This window comes from Lepisosteus platostomus, chromosome 4, assembly GCF_059453375.1.
Source record: "Lepisosteus platostomus isolate fLepPlt1 chromosome 4, fLepPlt1.hap1, whole genome shotgun sequence".
Classification (NCBI taxonomy): domain Eukaryota; kingdom Metazoa; phylum Chordata; class Actinopteri; order Semionotiformes; family Lepisosteidae; genus Lepisosteus; species Lepisosteus platostomus.
This window is the reverse complement of record NC_142614.1, coordinates 38,364,468-38,376,545: the sequence shown is the minus strand read 5'-3', so window position 1 is coordinate 38,376,545 and position 12,078 is coordinate 38,364,468. Positions and strand designations below refer to the sequence as shown.

At 39.8% G+C, this 12,078-nt stretch overlaps 1 protein-coding gene across 4 annotated transcripts in view; it reads left to right on the top strand.

Annotated features, from left to right (window-relative positions):
• Nucleotides 1–12,078, top strand: part of cnot6l (CCR4-NOT transcription complex, subunit 6-like) — an 81,087-nt gene that overhangs the window by 15,428 nt on the left and 53,581 nt on the right. The gene's annotated exons all lie outside the window — the stretch shown is intronic.

Sequence of the window (12,078 nt, the reverse complement as noted above, 5' to 3'; positions counted from 1 at the left end):
CCTTAAAAGAAATATAAACATGTAACCCTTAACCCAAAACAGTCACACTGGTAAACATAAAACTACAGAACTTTTAAAAAAAGCCTCATTATTCAGGTTTATGGGTCTTACCTAAAAAATTTGAAAAAAACATGGGAGGGTTTCCACAGATATGTATACGTCAGGCGAGGGTCTAACTACCAGCCTTCACGAGGCGCTATTCCTGACTCCTGGCCCCACACCTCATCACCTGGTTACATAAACATGGGTGCTGACCACTGATCCAATGACATCAGGTAAACGTATAGATACAATGAATAATAAACAGTGCTGCTTGAAAGTATGTAAATTCTTTAATATGACTTTAAGACAAATCTTAAAAAAAACTTTTAACTGAACTCCAGTATTTAATGGAGATAACCAGAATATTGGGCACACATCCAAAATCTATATTATTTTAATTTTTGTTAAAACATGTTTATTTAATTCATTAAGCAGTGGCACATTCTTTAGCAACTGTCTCACATCAGCTTTGAGGAATTTTTGCCCAAATGGCTTCAACTGCTCCAGATTGTCTGTCTTGCAAGAACAGCCTGTTTCGGGTCTTGCCACAACCTTTCTTGAGGTTGAGATCTGGATTTTAACTTGGCCATTCCAAAACAGTTTCTTTCCTCTTAACCAATTCTTTGATGTGCTAAAATATTTAGGTCATTGTTATGTTGGAGAATCATTTTTCAGCTTATACTCTACTGATGGACAGAGGGCCTGACTACTCTTCCAGTATATCTTGTTATGACTCTGAATTTATAGTCACCTCAAAGGTGGTGAGCCATTTTGGTCCATAGACAGAAAAGCAGCCCCAAACCATGACTTCATCCACCACTATGCTTGACAGTAAATAAGGTAATTCTGGTGGTATGTAAAGGAACTAGCAAAGGTTTACTCCATGTCGTAGAGCCTTCTTCGGGTGTCAACTTCTTGCAGCCCACGCATGCTGACGCAGCTACCTACGTGAACTATTCCGGTGGTAGGTTTTTGTCAAACATGGCGTTTTTTTTAATTGTTGCCAAAAATATCAATTTTAGGCTCTGTTTGGAGAGCCTCCATGACAAAATCTACATGATAATCCAGATGGTCTTTTGGAAACAGCAGCGATGTTCTTTTTTGAGAATAAAGTTTTTCTCTTAGCTACCCTCCCACGAATGCCATTGCTGTACAGATTGCATCATATTCTTGACGTATGAACATGGACATCAGCTACAGCTGAGGAGAGGCCTGGAAATCCATGGATGTGGTCCTGGGGTTCTTTTTGACATCCTGTTGAGTTTTTTTTTTTTGTTGCTCAGTGGGATAATTTTGAAGGACGTGCACATCTAGGTAAAGTTACAGAGGTCTTACATTTTCCCCATTTTTAGACTATTTGTCTTACAGTAGACTGATGAATTTCTATATGAGTAAGACCAAATTAACCTATGTTTCTAACTTTTATATAGTAGAGGGCCTCCCGGACATCATCTTGGTGTTTAGCTCTTTGATTGGTTAACTTGTTACCCAGTTATTTTAGGACCTGTATATACTTATCTCTGTACTGATGAACTTGTGGTTCATTTATATTTGCTCATGCACTAATTCTAATTTACCCGTTTCTTTTTTATTGCATGCTTCAGTTCCTCTAAACAAAACATAATGTAGAAGTTGATGATATAAACCCTTTATTTTAAAAACTGGGTTTGACTGGCAGGGGAAGCAAATAAGTCGCCTTAAGATTCTAACTCATTCAGTAGTTTTGAACATTTTGTAGTGGTGGTTGTAGTGGTTCGATTTACTTGAAAAAATAGAAATTATAACACTGAAATGATTTGCTTTTATGGCTACTACTTAGCTCACACAAAAAAGCAATATCAGAACATAGATTCAAAATATTTGATATGCTATTACCACAACCAAACAACAAAGCAAACATGCACAGTAATAGAGTAAAACAATAAGAGTAATAGTACATATGTGAATCAATCTATCAAAAATATCACATCCTTTGACCTTTTTAATCTGAAGGTTATCTGACAATTTGTGTTATTGAGCAGTTTGAAAATACTCGCTGATAGATGGAGCTGGGCTGGGCTTGTTGCAGCTGTCCAGTGTCCTTCAGGTGGCTCTGTGCTAGGGATGTCCTGTGGTATGGGGAAAGGGTGTTTGTTAGCTTTGTGCTGAATATAGTTCTTGTAAGCAATTCCTGCTTAGTTGTTTTGCTGAGTTCCAGTAGTTTGGCTTTTCAGTAGTTTCTGCACTAAAGTTCTGACTTTAGTTAGGGCTGGGCAAAATTCGCTAACGATAATTATCGCAATATAATTTTCCTTGATATAATTTTAACAAAAGTTCAATAAATGTTCAATATATGTTTATGCTTTGCGCATGATATGCGTGTGCGTGTTGCAGACCGGGCAGCTAACGTGGTGGTGTTTACCCACACGGTGGTGGCTGACAGGATTGTAGTTAGAGTGGAGAAATGAGCGACACTGAAGCAAATGTAGTGCTGCCGACGACCAGCTCGAAGGACAATGACATCGTCGACAGAAAAGGTCATTCAACTTAGGTAATTTGGAGATATTTTGGCTTTTTACGATCAGACATAAAACAGAGCGGCGTGCACTACAAACTGTGCCGTAGATCCGTGCCAGCAAAGATAGGCAACACCACGAACCTATTTCACTATTTTAAACAACATCACCCGTTAGAACACGTAGAAAGTAAAAAATTATAGTCACAAACTAGTGTTGTTAGTGGAAGGGGACCATCTATAAGCACCAGGCCAGTATTCAGTGCGACTACACAGCAGCAAACCATAGTAGCATCACTTTCGAGCACCGTGCCTTACGACAAAAAAACGAAAAGACATGAAGACATCACAAATGCAGTTGCATATTGCATTGCAAAAGACATGCTTCCCATTAGCACTGTCGAAAATGAGGGATTCAAGAAGCTTATCAGAGTCCTTGACCCCAGATACGAGCTACCTTGTCGGAAACATTTTACACTGACTGCACTTCCTCGGCTGTATGCAGAGTTTAGGGAGATGGTAGAGCGGCAGCTGCAAAAGGTGCCACTCTTTGCCACTACTTCTGATATGATCCTTTAAAGCACTTTAAACTTTGCAGTCTGTCTGAGCCATCTTCTATTTGTGTTTTATCACAGTGCAGTTTTTAATTTTTCTATTAAGATATTTATTTTGTAAATTTTACTCATGCATATTTTGACATAAAAGGACTTGAATGCTCTCTACCTCAGATTTGTTTAATGTTTCTGCTGTTTGGCAAGTGTTTGTTGTGTTCTTAGAATAAAGAGTTGTTTAATTGACCACTTAACTGTCTGGTTTCTTCAACTTTCACTCGGGAGAAAAAAATCTGCCTTTAAACTTGAAAGAAATAATGATTTGACTTTTATCGTGATAATTATCGATATCGACTGATATGAACATTTTTATCGTGATAATGTTTTTGACCATATCACCCAGCCCTAACTTTAGTCCAACCAAATCAGATAGGTGGAGAGAAATAGCTGTTACTTCAGATCATGGACATATTAATGTGAATATTCAGGTGTGTCATCAAAAATTTATCCATATTAAATGCAGTGATAAAGTAAAATCACAGTCAAATAGCTAGTTTAAAATATTCCTTGTGTAGTGAGAATTTGGAGAAAGATTCTACTTTTGTATGGTCTCACTTTCAGCCTGGCATCTTGGAGAAAAGTCCTGAGACTTGGATAGCAATGGTTGAGGTTTTGTGTTTGATTATGTTGTCAGATTGCCGGGGTTTGATTATGAGTGCAGAACTGAGAAAGTGAAAGTGAGCAGAATTTATAGCTTCAGGCATAAATTGACATTACCTATGGCTTCAGGTAATGTCATCAGGCAGTGTCCTTCTCCACCCTGAATTTTCCTTGCTGGTTGGTCTTTTGAACCAGGGTCTCAGTCCAGATGTCTCTTGGTGTGTTCCAGACTAAGAGGAGTCAAGGGTCAAGTTGTGTATTTATTTAGGGGAAGTGTTTAAATGGACTGAATTTACAGTGTTCTGTGTTAGAGAACATCCTGTTTCTCATAGATATCACTTTCAGCTGCATTTCTAATGCTTTACACAGAGGCCCAAGCTGCTAGAGTTTTTGTCTGGTCTACTGAAAGATTAGAAATCTTTAATAACAGTGTTGTAATGTCTTGCCTCTACAATTTCATAAATCAAATACTGCAGTTAAGTAACCTCTGTGAGACCATACTGGGTGTGTGGTAATGGGAGTTTAAAAAATGCAGGCCTAAAACAGACACACAAGGTACAAACCAAGTGCAGTTTACTTACAATGTAGGAAACACACACATGGCAACCTGAAACCAAAACATAATCTCTGGAAACCTGAAACCAAAACATGTTAATTAGAATCAAATGCATATCAACCAGATGGAAATGATTTAGGGTTGAACCAGACAATTTGCAGTACATTTTAATTTTAATTCTTCAGTCATCCAATCACAAATATAGTAGAAATGATGGAATCTGTTCTCAATTCATAATACATCGAAGATGTGGAGCTGACAATTTGGAGAATCATGGGTGGCTATCAGGATTTTCTCTTCGTGAAAGTTTAATTGGACTGGTATCAAAGTTTGGAAATTTTGTTAGTGACCTCTTGAATGGTAGCTCACACCACACATGTAATCTAATATTGCATGAATTCCAAAGAGAACGGCAACATTACATCCACTATAATCTCTTGTGTATGTGTTTATAACTTTATACATATGCAGCCATTCAAAACGGGTGGGGTATTTCGCGGTATACCCCGGTGGGCGTGTCGCATCAAAACTAAGTTTCACGCGGTGTATCGCGTCATTTGACGTCATACCGGAAAGTATCCGGAATCACTTTGTAAAACCGCCAGAAGGAGCTAATAAAGCTTAACCTCTCATGTACAGCATTTGAGCTTTTAAATTTAAACTGTGTATTACAGCATGTTAATCATCAGTCATTAAAAAGTTGGTATATTTTATGAAAGCAAGATTGCTCAGTTGGGCAAAAGTACACAACTTACCTTTATCATAAATATTTTAATTATGCAGAAATATTTTATGCATCAAACCCTTTACCGAAGATATTACTCATATTATTAATAATGAATGACCTTGGACAAGCTGTAAACTCAAAGTATTGCGCTGGTCCGAATATTTTGTAACTGTCATTTTAAATGAAAATACTTTATTTTTTCATCGACAAAAAGTAACAGCACAGCATTTCATTGAACTAACTAACAAGGACGGGACATTAGCTAGCCAATATGATAAAGGAATAAATTACTTTTTTTGTTTATTTCTTTAGCACATTTATTTGAACATTTCCATCGATTGTACAAGCACTGAAAAACTGTCCAATCCCTAGTTCGTTGGGCATTTTCTTTTAGTATAACAGACATAAGAACTCCCTTGCTTTTAACAGAGCGTTTCATAATTTCTAACAACGAAAATTATTTAAACTGCGACACTTATCATTCAACCAGAGCTCAAAATATCACAAGGATCCTCAAGAGCACAACAAAGACTGTTTTAAAAGATATTTGTACCAGAACAATGAGAATCCAAGCTTTTTTATCTATGTCTTTAAAATGTATCACACAGTAACAAGTCAAATTTCAGGGGCATCATTATACCAGAGATTATGGTATCGCTTCAGAAGGGTGTCAGCTAGTCAGATTCCAGGACCGGAATTATCTGTTTTATATGTAAGCAAGTATCTAAATAAATTAATAATTATATTAATTTAAGGATCTAAATTTCTAAATCTATGTATCTATATAGCTGGTAGTATTACTGTATTTCACTTTCTTTGTAAACATGTTTTGTTAACACCCGAATCGCAGGTGGATTCTGTGTTTTGGTCTGTTATGGTCTGTAGCTCCTGCTTAACTAAAAATTAGACACGAGAAGAGTTTTGGACAATGTTGTGAGGCTCAGGTGGAACTTCTCTGTAAACTGAAGAGTTATAGAGGAGACAGGTTGTGTATCGCTTCTTTTGACACTTGTAAAAAAAAAACATTCCACTGTTAATGCGACACGGTAGATAATGTGGTGTATTGGTCGTTAGTGAAAAGATTTTATCATTTAATCTCTTTACTGTGCACATTTTAATCCACTTAGTATTGAATATTTATATGGAATTTTACCACTAAAGGGACATTTTAGTAGCTCTGCATAAAACGCAGAGGAACATAACGAAGGTCATAAAGGTGATAAACGATATTAATTTAGGAACATAAACATATTATGTAAACTGTATGTTGCTGTTATTGGTATTTTAAAGAAAAAATACACACCAATACTCAATTTCTCCTAAAGTATATTGACATTTTTTATATTTCAAAATAACACATGTTCGTACTGTATGTACAGTACACAGTGGTACCGCAGGTTGCACTGTAGGGTGCAAATCCACCCGAACCTAAAAGCCCAACATATTAAGGTGCATTCCCTTGACGCTGCGGGGTTTTAATCACTCTCTGAGGGAGTGCTGGCTGTGACGAATTAAACCGGTTTCACAGGTATTTTCAAAGTAGAAGGGGGCAAGACACCCCCCCACCCCCCAAAACCCTTTTATTTTGCTTACAGTAGTAGTACTTAAGTACAGTACAGTAAGTACTTACTGTACAGTACTTACAGTAGTACTTCTCGCGTTAAGAAGGCTAGGTGATAGCATAAACTATTAGTAATCAATAATATTAAATTTAGCACTGTAATAAATTGTGCTGATAATAAATTCTATTCTACTCTGAGAATGTAGGGGGGAGGAAGAATGCCCGTGGTCTTTTCACTGGTAAACTTGTCAAGCTGTCAACAAAAACCAGCTGTCAATTTTTTTTTTTAAGTCAATTGTGTCCATAATATTGCTATTTTGATATGGCTAATTGCTATTGCTACTGAGTCTCTGTGTCTACAGTACATTGTTTGTGAACCAACCGGTTTCACAGGTATTTCCAACCTCTAGCCACTGTTGTTTCATCGGTAGTTATCCTGTAAAGAGCTTTGAGGAGCCACCTTTAAAGGCGCTATATAAAATAAATTATTATTATTAATATTGATCATATTTTTCCTCCCAGAACTTGTTAATTGTTGTTGTTATTGTTGTTGTTATCCTGTAAAGCGCTTTGAGAAGCATACTGTCCAGCTTGTTAGGTGCATTCTCTTGTAAAATAATAAGTAGAGCTTTGGGCTTATTAGTGCTCCACTTACAGCAACCCAATGTAAATACATTTTGTCTCCAAATCCACCACCACTTGTATGAATCATAGCCCTGCCAAACCATGCAAATTCTGCTGCAATGGTTGTGTGCAGGAATTTTTCAGTATGGCATCTCCATGTTCAAGTAAAAACTGCTTTGTGTGCAAATGCATTTACATTTTTTTTTTTAAAAAGCCACCTTTTAAAGGCACTATATAAAATAAAGTTTATTATTATTAATATTGATTATATTCTTCCTCCCAGTACTTGTAAAATTGTTGTTGTTATTGTTGTTATCCTGTAAAGCGCTTTGAGAAGCATACTGTCCGTCATATTGTATTTCATTGCACTTTGACAGATCGTCTTATAATCACTTGTTAGAATATCCCCCAAGAGGATATTCCCCCCAAGAGGTATCCAGGTGAAACAGGCGTACAGTCTGGGGAGATCACCCATTTTCCATGTAAATAGTTCCCTGGTTCCGCACCCCCTTGGTCTCTGCCTCTCTCTCTCTCGGACCCGCGCTCTTGGCGGGCTTGTCTTGTGTTTCTCTCTCGTCTGGGTGCGGGAGTGCTGCTGGCGGGTGGTGACAGAGAAGAAATAAAGCACAGTTTTTAACTCCACAAGTTTGAGTCTCTGTTCATCCTCAACGAACCCGAATTCATTACATTGGTGTCAGAAGCGGTAGGATGGACAGTGAATGGCCGATGATTTTGGAGTCGGAGAAGCGCCGGTTCCCCCAGCAGCCGAGTGACCCCCTAAAGCACATTTTGGGAGCGAGCAGCAGCCGCCAGGGGCTGGGATGACCCCTCAGCACCGCCAGTGGCCACAGCCCTTATCAGGGCTACCCCACGGTGACCTACTTAGCGGAAGGGGGGCCCTTTCCCGGGTCGCCTCAGGCCGTGTGGCAGGAAGGAGATACCAGACCAGCGGGGTCTAGCACGCCACCCCTGCTCCAGCCTGCGCCGGTGAGACCGAGCCGTTATAATGGCACCTGAGATCCCATGGCAGATGTTTGAGGCCCAGTTCCAGATGGCGGCCTGGGCAAACGGCTGGTCTCAGGTGGAGATGAGCCACCTTGCCGCCGTCATGGAGGGGAAGGCCTGCGAGGTGTTGCTGGTTGTACCTGGGGACCAGAGGTACAACTATGCGGCGTTGGCGGCAGCGGCCCTCTGGAGGCTTTTTGGCAGGAGAGGGGAGGTGACTGCTGTGGGCAAGGTTGGTCCAACGCTGCTGCCTAGCAGGAGAGCCACTGGGTCCAGTCGCCGCAGACGTGGCCTACTTAGTCCGCCAGGGTTACCCTGCTCTCCCGGAGGAGGCCTACCGGGAGATAGCGCTCCAGGCGTTCCTCTGGGCCCTGGTGCCGACTGAGGTGCAGCGCCATTCAATATTAAGCGGATTTAAACATGCACAGTAAAGAGATTAAATGAAGCAACCAATGCACCACGAGTGCCGCCTGTTGGTCATTTTGGCCACCCAATCACGTACTGTGGTATAACGTGCTGACCTGTAGATAAATTTGCGCTGTATGGGGTTGTATTGTGCATTTTGAATGGCTGCATCTGTAAACATTCCATGCTGATAGCACCCCAATTTAATTGATGATTCAATGCTGACCACTGAAATCGCTGTGCCGTCCTTTGTGCCCATCATGACATATTACAAACTTGTTTATTTCTGTTATATTAACTGTTGAAGGTGTTTATCTATAGAGTATGCATGTGTTCACCTCACCAAAAGATCTACTTCCACAGGACCTTTATTTAAATTTTGATATGTTTCATTTTTACTTTTACTTTGCAAGGATGTATCGCACAGATCAGTTAAACTTCCCTCACATTCTTAAAAACATTTTTAGATTAAGTTCTCACCCACAGCAGATCAGATTGAGCCCTTTTTATTTTAGTACATCTGGCCCAGGTGATATATTTTATTATTTTTGTTTTTCTGTATTGTGGGTCACCTGTGTTTGCAGGTGTGCTTACAACAATACGTTAACTATATTCAGCAACTCCTTTAAGCAGTATTCACATACAGTTGTATACAAAAGTTTGGGCACCCCTGGCCAAAATACATGTTTTGTTTGTGAAAAGAAGTTAACACAACCTCTGCAGCGAACAAATTTAAACTTGACATATTTCTGCAAATTTAAATGCACAGTTACTATTTATTAGCTGAATTTAACAGATTGTAAAAAAATAAAATGGTAAATGTGGCATGTGCAAATGTTTGGGCACCCTATCTGTCAGTACTTAGTAACACCCCCTTTGGCAAAAATCACAGCCTCAAAACATTTCTTGTAGCCAGCTAACAGTCTTTCAATTCTTGCTTTTGGAATTTTTTCCGACTCTTCCTTGCAGAACGCTTCTAGTTAAGAAATATTCTTAGGTCATCTTGCATGCACTGCATGTTTGAGATCTACCCACTGATTTTCAGTAATATTCAAGTCTTGGGACTGTGAAGACAATTCCAAAACCTTAATCTTTCATTTCTTGAAGTAGTTAATGGTTGATTTTGATCTTGTTGTAATATCTAACCTCTTTTCAGTTTCAATTTCTTCACTGACTGTGGGACATTAGCTTCCAGGATGTGTTGATACTTAGTAGAATCCATTCTTCCCTCTACCCACACAATATTTCCTGTGCCACTGGCTGCCACACAACCCCAAAGCAAAACAGATCCACCCCCATACTTAACAGTTGGTAAGGTGCTTCTCCTTTTTTTCCTCCAAATGTACCTTTAATTTATGATCTAATAATTGCTTACACTTACACTCTGCTCCCAGCGCTTTACAGGTAATGGGGACTACCCTCCACCACCACCAATGTGCAGCATCCACCTGGATGATGCGACGGCAGCCATATTGCGCCAAAACGCTCACCAGACATCAGCTGTTAGTGGGGAGGAGAACAGAGTGATGTAGCCAATTTATAGATGGGGATTATTAGGAGGCCATGATTGGTAAGGGCCATGACGCCGGGGTTACACCCCTACTCCCTGGGATTTTAAATGACCACAGAAAGTCAGGACCTCGGTTTTACATCTCATCCGAAGGACGGCGCCTTTTACAGTATAGCAGTGGTTCTCAAACTGTGGTACGCGTACCGGCAGTGGTACGTGGCGTGCCGCCAAGTGGTACCCCAAATGACCCTGGAACGGTGTCGTGTGCGCTGAAAAATCGGGAAGGTTTTCATATTTCGTATTTTAATACGTGTTGAATACGCAGCCTACGTACTACGATACAGTGCGCGCTAATTCTTCAGTGGACACAAGAGATACTCTGTAATTCTATACCACTCTATAGGAATGCGTGCTACGGATGCAAATGACCAATTGTATTTAAAAAAAGCTACTGTATCTCCAGCAAATAGGGAGAAAGGAGAATGTGCGTGGTTTTGGAACAATGCTAACGTTGTAAACACAGGAATGCATAGAAATACGTGCTATGAACGCAGGTAATCTTGTGAGCACACGAAAGCGTGATAACAGAAAAATATTTAAGAACTGTTCTAATTTGAGAAAAATACACCGAGCGTCTCTGTGTTTCGCTCCCATGCGCATGAAATAAAAACTTTAAATAAGTACGGAAATAAAAATGGAAACGCGGAAAAATGCAAGCTTGCGGATTGCTAAAGCAGGTAAGCTACACTATTTTTGAAGAACCTTATTTACCATTGGCAAAAGAGCTGACACGTATTATGTGTAGAGAAAAGGCTGCTAAACTGCTCGACCTGCTGCCCCCCTCCCCCTGAAAGACACAGTCATTTATAGAATTATTGAAATGAAGGATTATATCAAAAGTACACTGATAGAGCGCGTTAAGATGAGCAGATGTTTTTCACTGCAGTTAGATGAGTCTGTAGTCGATTTGGCCAATTTGCTCGTTTACGTTAGATACAAGTTTGAGGGCATGTTCCATGAAGACTTTCTGTTCTGTAAACCGCTACCAACAGGAACTACAGGAGAGCACATATTTCAGCTTCTGAATGAATTTATCGAAGAGAATGGCCTCGACTGGATAAAATGCGTCGGAGATTGTACAGACGGTGCTAGAGCAATGACAGGCCGACATAACGGTGTAGTTGCACGAATTAGATTGGTTGCTCCAGAAATTAATGTACACATTACAACATCCACCGCGAGATCTTTGCCGTCAAGAAAATGCCTGACGATTTAATATCTGTTAGACTCCGTTGTGAATTGTATCAAGGCTCGAAAAATTAATTCACATCTGCTTTGCTCAACTAAACAGGCTCACCCCTCTCACTGAAATGGTGCTTTTTTATTAGTTGTTGTTAATGTTTTTTTTCTGTAAAACACTTTGAGAAGTCACCTTTAAAGGCGCTATATCAAATTAAGTTTATTATTATAATATTAATTATATGTATGTGTGAGTGTGTGCACGCGCGCTCATGTTGGTCATTGAGAATTTCTGGGGTTCCTATGAGAAGATGACTTGTAGGTGGTACTTGGATGCTTTGGTTGGATTAGGGGTGGTACTTGGTCCAAAAAGTTTGAGAACCACTGCAGTATAGTATTCCCATCACTATACTGGGGCATTAGGACCCACATGGACCGCATGGTGAGCGTCCCCTGCTGGTCCCACTAACCTCTTCCAACAGCAACCTAAGTGTTTCCCAGGAGGTCTCACATCTGCTTAGCTTCAGTGTGTTGCCAGTTGTGAGTTGCAAGGTGATATGGCTGCTGGAAATGTTCTATTGGAGATTTCTCTTGGTTTTCCGGATCTTGTCTTGACTTCAACTGTTCCCCTTAACTTCCATTTCCTTATGACATTTCCGATAGTGGAAATTGCAAGCAGGAAGCATTTAGATATATATATTTTA